The sequence below is a fragment of the Schistocerca gregaria genome, chromosome 9, assembly GCF_023897955.1.
Source record: "Schistocerca gregaria isolate iqSchGreg1 chromosome 9, iqSchGreg1.2, whole genome shotgun sequence".
NCBI classification, from domain to species: Eukaryota; Metazoa; Arthropoda; class Insecta; order Orthoptera; family Acrididae; genus Schistocerca; species Schistocerca gregaria.
The window spans coordinates 257,888,780-257,897,019 of NC_064928.1; the positions used below are offsets into that span (position 1 = coordinate 257,888,780).

Here is an 8,240-nt window from a genome sequence, read left to right on the forward strand (position 1 = left end):
TTGGTTGTATGGCCACAAAGCAGATTCTCTCAGCAGGAGATTCCTTTTAATGACTGCTATGTTTGTTCCACCTTTTAGTGTGATTTTGTTGGATGGGAACCGCCACTCCGAGCAACCTGAGTATTGGAAGTATTAGGAAAGACTTCGTTGATTTGCTAGGTGCTTGTATTGATTCTTTCTCTTATCATATATATACATCAATTTCACAGTGGAGTAATGTATTTGAATCGTTAATAGTGGGTTAATGTTTGTTGTTTTCAGCAGGGTCATCTTGTTGTAAGACCAGAAAACAGATTCTCCATTCAATGTGTTTTTGGTGCAGATTGGACACCACATGCGCTTTACTGAATAACGAATGCTCGGAATTTTATAAATTTTCTTGTTTAGGTATCTCTTTTCATTTGCTTTATATGTTTCAAAATCTTGTTGCAATTTTCACTAAAAATAATCAATGTGCTCCACAAATTGTGGTACATGTTTCTTCCCTCTCAATAGGTGATTCCGTTTCATGACTGCTATGTTTGTTCAATCATCGAGTGTGATTTTTTTGGATGGGAACTACCACTCCGAGCATTCTTACGATTGGAGTTATTAGAAAGACTTTTTTCTTTTGCTTGGAGCTTTTTTTGATTGATAGCCTTATAACTTATATTCATCAATTTCACAGTGGAGTAATGTATTTGATTTGTGAAATGAGGGTATAGGTTTGTTGCTTACAGCAGGGCCTCTGGTTGTATGGCCAGAAAGCAGATTCTCCATTAAATAGTCTTTTGGTACAGATTGGACACCACATGCACTTTACTCAATAACGAATGTTCGGAATGTGATATATCTTCGTGTTTAGGTATCTTCTTCATTTGCTTTATATTTTTTATAGCCTTATTGCAATGGTCACTAAAAATAATCAATGTGCTGCACAAATTGTGGTACATGTTTCTTTCCTCTCAGCAGGGAGATTCCGTTTCGTGACTGCTATAATTGTTCTACCATCGAGTGTGATTTTGTTGGATGGGAACCACCACTCCGAGCATCCTGAGTATTGGAGTAATTAGGAAAGACTTCATTGTTTTGCTAGGTGCTTGTTTTGATTCTTCCCCTTATCACTTATATTCATCAATTTCACTGTGGAGTAATGTATTTGAATCGTGAACTGTGGGTAAATGTTTGTTGTTTACAGCAGGGTCATCTGGTTGTAAGGCCAGAAAGCAGATTCTCCATTCAAGTGTTTTTTGGTGCCAATTATACACCACATGCAGTTTACTGAATAACAAATGGTCAGAATTTGATAAATCTTCTTGTTTAGGTATCTCCTTAATTTTTTTATATGTTTAAAAATCTTATTGCAAAGGTCACTAAAAACAATCAATGTGCTCCACAAATTATGGTACATGTTTCATACCTCTCAACAGGGAGATGCTGTTTCATGACTGCTATGTTTTGTTGAAACATCGAGTGTGGTTTTGTTGGATGGGAACCACCACTCCGAGCATCCTGAGTATTGGAGTTAGTAGGAAAGATTTCATTGTTTTGCTATGTTCCTATTTTGATTGTTGCCCTATCACATATAATCATCAATTTCAAAGTGGTTTAATATATTTGAATCGTGAAATGTGGCTATGTGTGTGTTGTTTACAGCAGGGTCATCTGGTTGTATGGCCAGCATGTAGATTCAACATTCAATGGTTTTTTGGTGGAGATTGGACAACACATGCACCCTACTGAACACCGAATGTTCGGAATGTGACAAATCTTCTTGTTTAGGTATCTCCTTCAGTTGCTTAATATTTTTTAAAATCTTATTTCAATGATCACTAAGAATAACAATGTGCTGCACTAATTGTAGCACATGTTTCTTGTCTCTCAATAGGGAGAATCCGTTTCATGACTGCTATGTTTGTTCTACCAACGAGTGTGATTTTGTTGGATGGGAACCACCACTCCAAACATTGTGACGACTGGAGTTAATAGGAAAGACTTTTTTCTTTTGCTAAGTACTTGTTTTGATTAGTACTCTTATCGCTTATATTCAGTAACTTCACAGGGGAGGAATGTATTTGAATCGTGAAATGTGGGTAAATGTTTGTTGTTTACAACAGGGTCATTTGGTTGTATGGCCACAAAGCAGATTCTCTCAGCAGGGAGATTCCTTTTAATGACTGCTATGTTTGTTCTATCTTTTAGTGTGATTTTGTTGGATGGGAACCACCACTCCGAGCATCCTGAGTATTGGAAGTATTAGGAAAGACTTCGTTGTTTTGCTAGGTGCTTGTATTGATTCTTTCCCTTATCATATATATACATCAATTTCACAGTGGAGTAATGTATTTGAATCGTTAAAAGTGGGTTAATGTTTGTTGTTTACAGCAGGGTCATCTTGTTGTAAGACCAGAAAACAGATTCTCCATTCAATGGGTTTTTGGTGCAGATTGGACACCACATGCGCTTTACTGAATAACGAATGCTCGGAATTTTATAAATCTTCTTGTTTAGGTATCTCTTTTCATTTGCTTTATATGTTTCAAAATCTTGTTGCAATGGTCACTAAAAATAATCAATGTGCTCCACAAATTGTGGTACATGTTTCCTCCCTCTCAATAGGTGATTCCGTTTCATGACTGCTATGTTTGTTCAATCATCGAGTGTGATTTTGTTGGATGGGAACTACCACTCCGAGCATTCTTACGATTGGAGTTATTAGAAAGACTTTTTACTTTTGCTTGGAGCTTTTTTTGATTGATAGCCTTATAACTTATATTCATCAATTTCACAGTGGAGTAATGTATTTGATTTGTGAAATGAGGGTAAAGGTTTGTTGCTTACAGCAGGGCCTCTGGTTGTATGGCCAGAAAGCAGATTCTCCATTAAATGGTCTTTTGGTACAGATTGGACACCACATGCACTTTACTCAATAACGAATGTTCGGAATGTGATATATCTTCGTGTTTAGGTATCTTCTTCATTTGCTTTATATTTTTTATAGCCTTGTTGCAATGGTCACTAAAAATAATCAATGTGCTGCACAAATTGTGGTACATGTTTCTTTCCTCTCAGCAGGGAGATTGCGTTTCGTGACTGCTATAATTGTTCTACCATTGAGTGTGATTTTGTTGGATGGGAACCACCACTCCGAGCATCCTGAGTATTGGAGTAATTAGGAAAGACTTCATTGTTTTGCTAGGTGCTTGTTTTGATTCTTCCCCTTATCACTTATATTCATCAATTTCACTGTGGAGTAATGTATTTGAATCGTGAACTGTGGGTAAATGTTGGTTGTTTACAGCAGGGTCATCTGGTTGTAAGGCCAGAAAGCAGATTCTCCATTCAAGTGTTTTTTGGTGCCAATTATACACCACATGCAGTTTACTGAATAACAAATTTTCAGAATTTGATAAATCTTCTTGTTTAGGTGTCTCCTTCATTTTCTTTATATGTTTAAAAATCTTATTGCAAAGGTCACTAAAAACAATCAATGTGCTCCACAAATTATGGTACATGTTTCTTACCTCTCAACAGGGAGATGCTGTTTCATGACTGCTATGTTTTGTTGAAACATCGAGTGTGGTTTTGTTGGATGGGAACCACCACTCCGAGCATCCTGAGTATTGGAGTTAGTAGGAAAGATTTCATTGTTTTGCTATGTTCCTACTTTGATTGTTGCCCTTATCACATATAATCATCGATTTCAAAGTGGTTTAATATATTTGAATCGTGAAATGTGGTTATGTGTTTGTTGTTTACAGCAGGGTCATCTGGTTGTATTTCCAGAAAGCAGATTCTGTATTCAAAGGGTTTTTGGTGCAGATTGGACACCACATGCACCTTACTTAACACCGAATGTACATAATTTGATAAATGTTTTGGTTTTGGGATCTCCATCATTTGCTTTATATTTTTAATAATTGTTATTACAATGTTCACTTAAAATAATCAATGTGCTGCACAAATTATGGTACTTGTTTCTTCCCTTTCAACAGGGAGACTCCTTTTCATGACTGCTATGTTTGTTCAAACATCGAGTGTGATTTTGTTGGATGGGAACCACCACTCCGAGCATTCTGACGATTGTAGTTATTATAAAGACTTTTTTCTTTTGCTAGGTGCTTCCGTTAATTGATACCTTAATCACATATATTCATCAATTTCACAGTGGAGTAATGTATTTCATTTGTGAAATGTTGGTAAATGTTTGTTGTTTACGAGAGGGTCATCTGGTTGTATGGCCAGAAAGCTGATTCTCCTTTCAATGTTCTTATGGTGCAGATTGGACACCACATGCACCTTACTTAATAACGGCTGTTAGGAATTTGATAAATCTTCTTGTTTTGGTATCTCCTTCATTTGCTTTAGATTTTTAAAAATGTTATTCCAATGGTCACTAAAAATGCTCAATGTGCTGCATAAATTGTGGTGCATGTTTCTTCCCTCTCAGCAGGGACATTCCGTTTCATGACGGCTATATTTGTTCTACCATTGAGTATGATTTTGTTTAATGGGAACCACCACTCCGAGCATCCTGAGTATTGGAGTTATTAGGAAAGACTTCATTGTTTTGCTAGGTGCTTGTTTTGATTATTTCCTTTATCATTTATATTCATCAATTTCACAGTGGGTTAATATATTTGAATCGTGAAATGTGGTTATGTGTTTATTGTTTACAGCAGGGTCATGTGGTTGTATGGCCAGAAAGTAGATTCAGCATTCAGTGGTTTTTTGGTGGAGATTGGACACCAAATGCACCCTACTGAACACCGAATGTTCGGAATGTGACAAATCTTCTTGTTTAGGTATCTCCTTCATTTGCTTAATATTTTTTAAAATCTTATTTCAATGGTCACTAAGAATAACAATGTGCTGCACTAATTGTAGTACATGTTTCTTCCCTCTCAATAGGGAGAGTCCGTTTCATGACTGCTATGTTTGTTCAATCATCGAGTGTAATTTTGTTGGATGGGAACCACCAGTCCAAACATTCTGATGATTGGAGTTATTATAAAGACTTTTTTCTTTTGCTTGTTGCTTCTTTTGATTGCTACTATTGTCACTTATACTCATCAATTTCACAGTGGAGTAATGTATTTGATTTGTGAAATGTGGGTAAATGTTTGCTGTTTACAGCACATGCACTTAACTGAATAACGAATGTTCGGAATTTGATAAATCTTCTATTTTAAGAATCTCCTTTAATTGCTCTATATTTTTAAAAATGTTATTGCAATGGTCCCTAACAATAATCAATGTGGTGCACAAATTGTGGTACATGTTTCTTCCGTCTCAATAGGGAAATTTCGTTTCATGACTACTATGTTTGTTCCACCTTCGAGTGTGATTTGTTGGATGGGAACCACCACTCTGAACATTCTGACTATTCGAGTTATAAGGAAAGCCTTCTTTGTTTTGCTAGGTGCTTCTTTTGATTGTTACCCTTCTCACTTATATTCATCAATTTCACAGTGGGTTAATGTATTTAAATCGTGAAATGCGAGTAAATGTTTGTTGTTTACAACAGGGTCATTTGGTTGTATGGCCGCAAAGCAGATTCTCTCAGCAGGGAGATTCCTTTTAATGACTGCTATGTTTGTTCTACCTTTTAGTGTGATTTTGTTGGATGGGAACCACCACTCCGAGCATCCTGAGTATTGGAAGTATTAGGAAAGACTTCGTTGTTTTGCTAGGTGCTTGTATTGATTCTTTCCCTTATCATATATATACATCAATTTCACAGTGGAGTAATGTATTTGAATCGTTAAAAGTGGGTTAATGTTTGTTGTTTACAGCAGGGTCATCTTGTTGTAAGACCAGAAAACAGATTCTAAATTCAATGGGTTTTTGGTGCAGATTGGACACCACATGCGCCTTACTGAATAACGAATGCTCGGAATTTTGTAAATCTTCTTGTTTAGGTATCTCTTATCATTTGCTTTATATGTTTCAAAATCTTGTTGCAATGGTCACTAAAAATAATCAATGTGCTCCACAAATTGTGGTACATGTTTCCTCCCTCTCAATAGGTGATTCCGTTTCATGACTGCTATGTTTGTTCAATCACCAAGTGTGATTTTGTTGGATGGGAACTACCACTCCGAGCATTCTTACGATTGGAGTTATTAGAAAGACTTTTTACTTTTGCTTGGAGCTTTTTTTGATTGATACCCTTATAACTTATATTCATTAATTTCACAGTGGAGTAATGTATTTGATTTGTGAAATGAGGGTAAAGGTTTGTTGCTTACAGCAGGGCCTCTGGTTGTATGGCCAGAAAGCAGATTGAAACTTCCTGGCAGATTAAAACTGTGTGCCCGACCGAGACTCGAACTCGGGACCTTTGCCTTTCGCGGGCAAGTGCTCTACCAACTGAGCTACTGAAGCACGACTCACGTCCGGTACTCACAGCTTTACTTCTGCCAGTATCCGTCTCCTACCTTCCAAACTTTACAGAAGCTCTTCTGCGAAACTTGCAGAACTAGCACTCCTGAAAGAAAGGATATTGCGGAGACATGGCTTAGCCACAGCCTGGGGGATGTTTCCAGAATGAGATTTTCACTCTGCAGCGGAGTGTGCGCTGATATGAAACTTCCTGGCAGATTAAAACTGTGTGCCCGACCGAGACTCGAACTCGGGACCTTTGCCTTTCGCGGGCAAGTGCTCTACCAACTGAGCTACCGAAGCACGACTCACGTCCGGTACTCACAGCTTTACTTCTGCCCGTATCCGTCTCCTACCTTCCAAACTTTACAGAAGCTCTTCTGCGAAACTTGCAGAACTAGCACTCCTGAAAGAAAGGATATTGCGGAGACCTGGCTTAGCCACAGCCTGGGGGATGTTTCCAGAATGAGATTTTCACTCTGCAGCGGAGTGTGCGCTGATATGAAACTTCCTGGCAGATTAAAACTGTGTGCCCGACCGAGACTCGAACTCGGGACCTTTGCCTTTCGCGGGCAAGTGCTCTACCAACTGAGCTACCGAAGCACGACTCACGTCCGGTACTCACAGCTTTACTTCTGCCAGTATCCGTCTCCTACCTTCCAAACTTTACAGAAGCTCTTCTGCGAAACTTGCAGAACTAGCACTCCTGAAAGAAAGGATATTGCGGAGACATGGCTTAGCCACAGCCTGGGGGATGTTTCCAGAATGAGATTTTCACTCTGCAGCGGAGTGTGCGCTGATATGAAACTTCCTGGCAGATTAAAACTGTGTGCCCGACCGAGACTCGAACTCGGGACCTTTGCCTTTCGCGGGCAAGTGCTCTACCAACTGAGCTACCGAAGCACGACTCACGTCCGGTACTCACAGCTTTACTTCTGCCAGTATCCGTCTCCTACCTTCCAAACTTTACAGAAGCTCTTCTGCGAAACTTGCAGAACTAGCACTCCTGAAAGAAAGGATATTGCGGAGACATGGCTTAGCCACAGCCTGGGGGATGTTTCCAGAATGAGATTTTCACTCTGCAGCGGAGTGTGCGCTGATATGAAACTTCCTGGCAGATTAAAACTGTGTGCCCGACCGAGACTCGAACTCGGGACCTTTGCCTTTCGCGGGCAAGTGCTCTACCAACTGAGCTACCGAAGCACGACTCACGTCCGGTACTCACAGCTTTACTTCTGCCAGTATCCGTCTCCTACTGTGAGTACCGGACGTGAGTCGTGCTTCGGTAGCTCAGTTGGTAGAGCACTTGCCCGCGAAAGGCAAAGGTCCCGAGTTCGAGTCTCGGTCGGGCACACAGTTTTAATCTGCCAGGAAGTTTCATATCAGCGCACACTCCGCTGCAGAGTGAAAATCTCATTCTGGAAACATCCCCCAGGCTGTGGCTAAGCCATGTCTCCGCAATATCCTTTCTTTCAGGAGTGCTAGTTCTGCAAGTTTCGCAGAAGAGCTTCTGTAAAGTTTGGAAGGTAGGAGACGGATACTGGCAGAAGTAAAGCTGTGAGTACCGGACGTGAGTCGTGCTTCGGTAGCTCAGTTGGTAGAGCGCTTGCCCGCGAAAGGCAAAGGTCCCGAGTTCGAGTCTCGGTCGGGCACACAGTTTTAATCTGCCAGGAAGTTTCATATCAGCGCACACTCCGCTGCAGAGTGAAAATCTCATTCTGGAAACATCCCCCAGTCTGTGGCTAAGCCATGTCTCTGCAATATCCTTTCTTTCAGGAGTGCTAGTTCTGCAAGTTTCGCAGAAGAGCTTCTGTAAAGTTTGGAAGGTAGGAGACGGATACTGGCAGAAGTAAAGCTGTGAGTACCGGACGTGAGTC

General features: G+C 39.9%; 1 non-coding gene across 1 annotated transcript; it reads left to right on the forward strand.

The window, feature by feature from the left end:
• The first annotated feature begins 7,941 nt into the window (after window positions 1-7,941).
• On the forward strand, window positions 7,942-8,016 carry Trnas-cga (transfer RNA serine (anticodon CGA)). The gene has a single exon. It is a non-coding gene; the product is annotated as a tRNA-Ser (tRNA).
• Window positions 8,017-8,240: the final 224 nt, after the last annotated feature.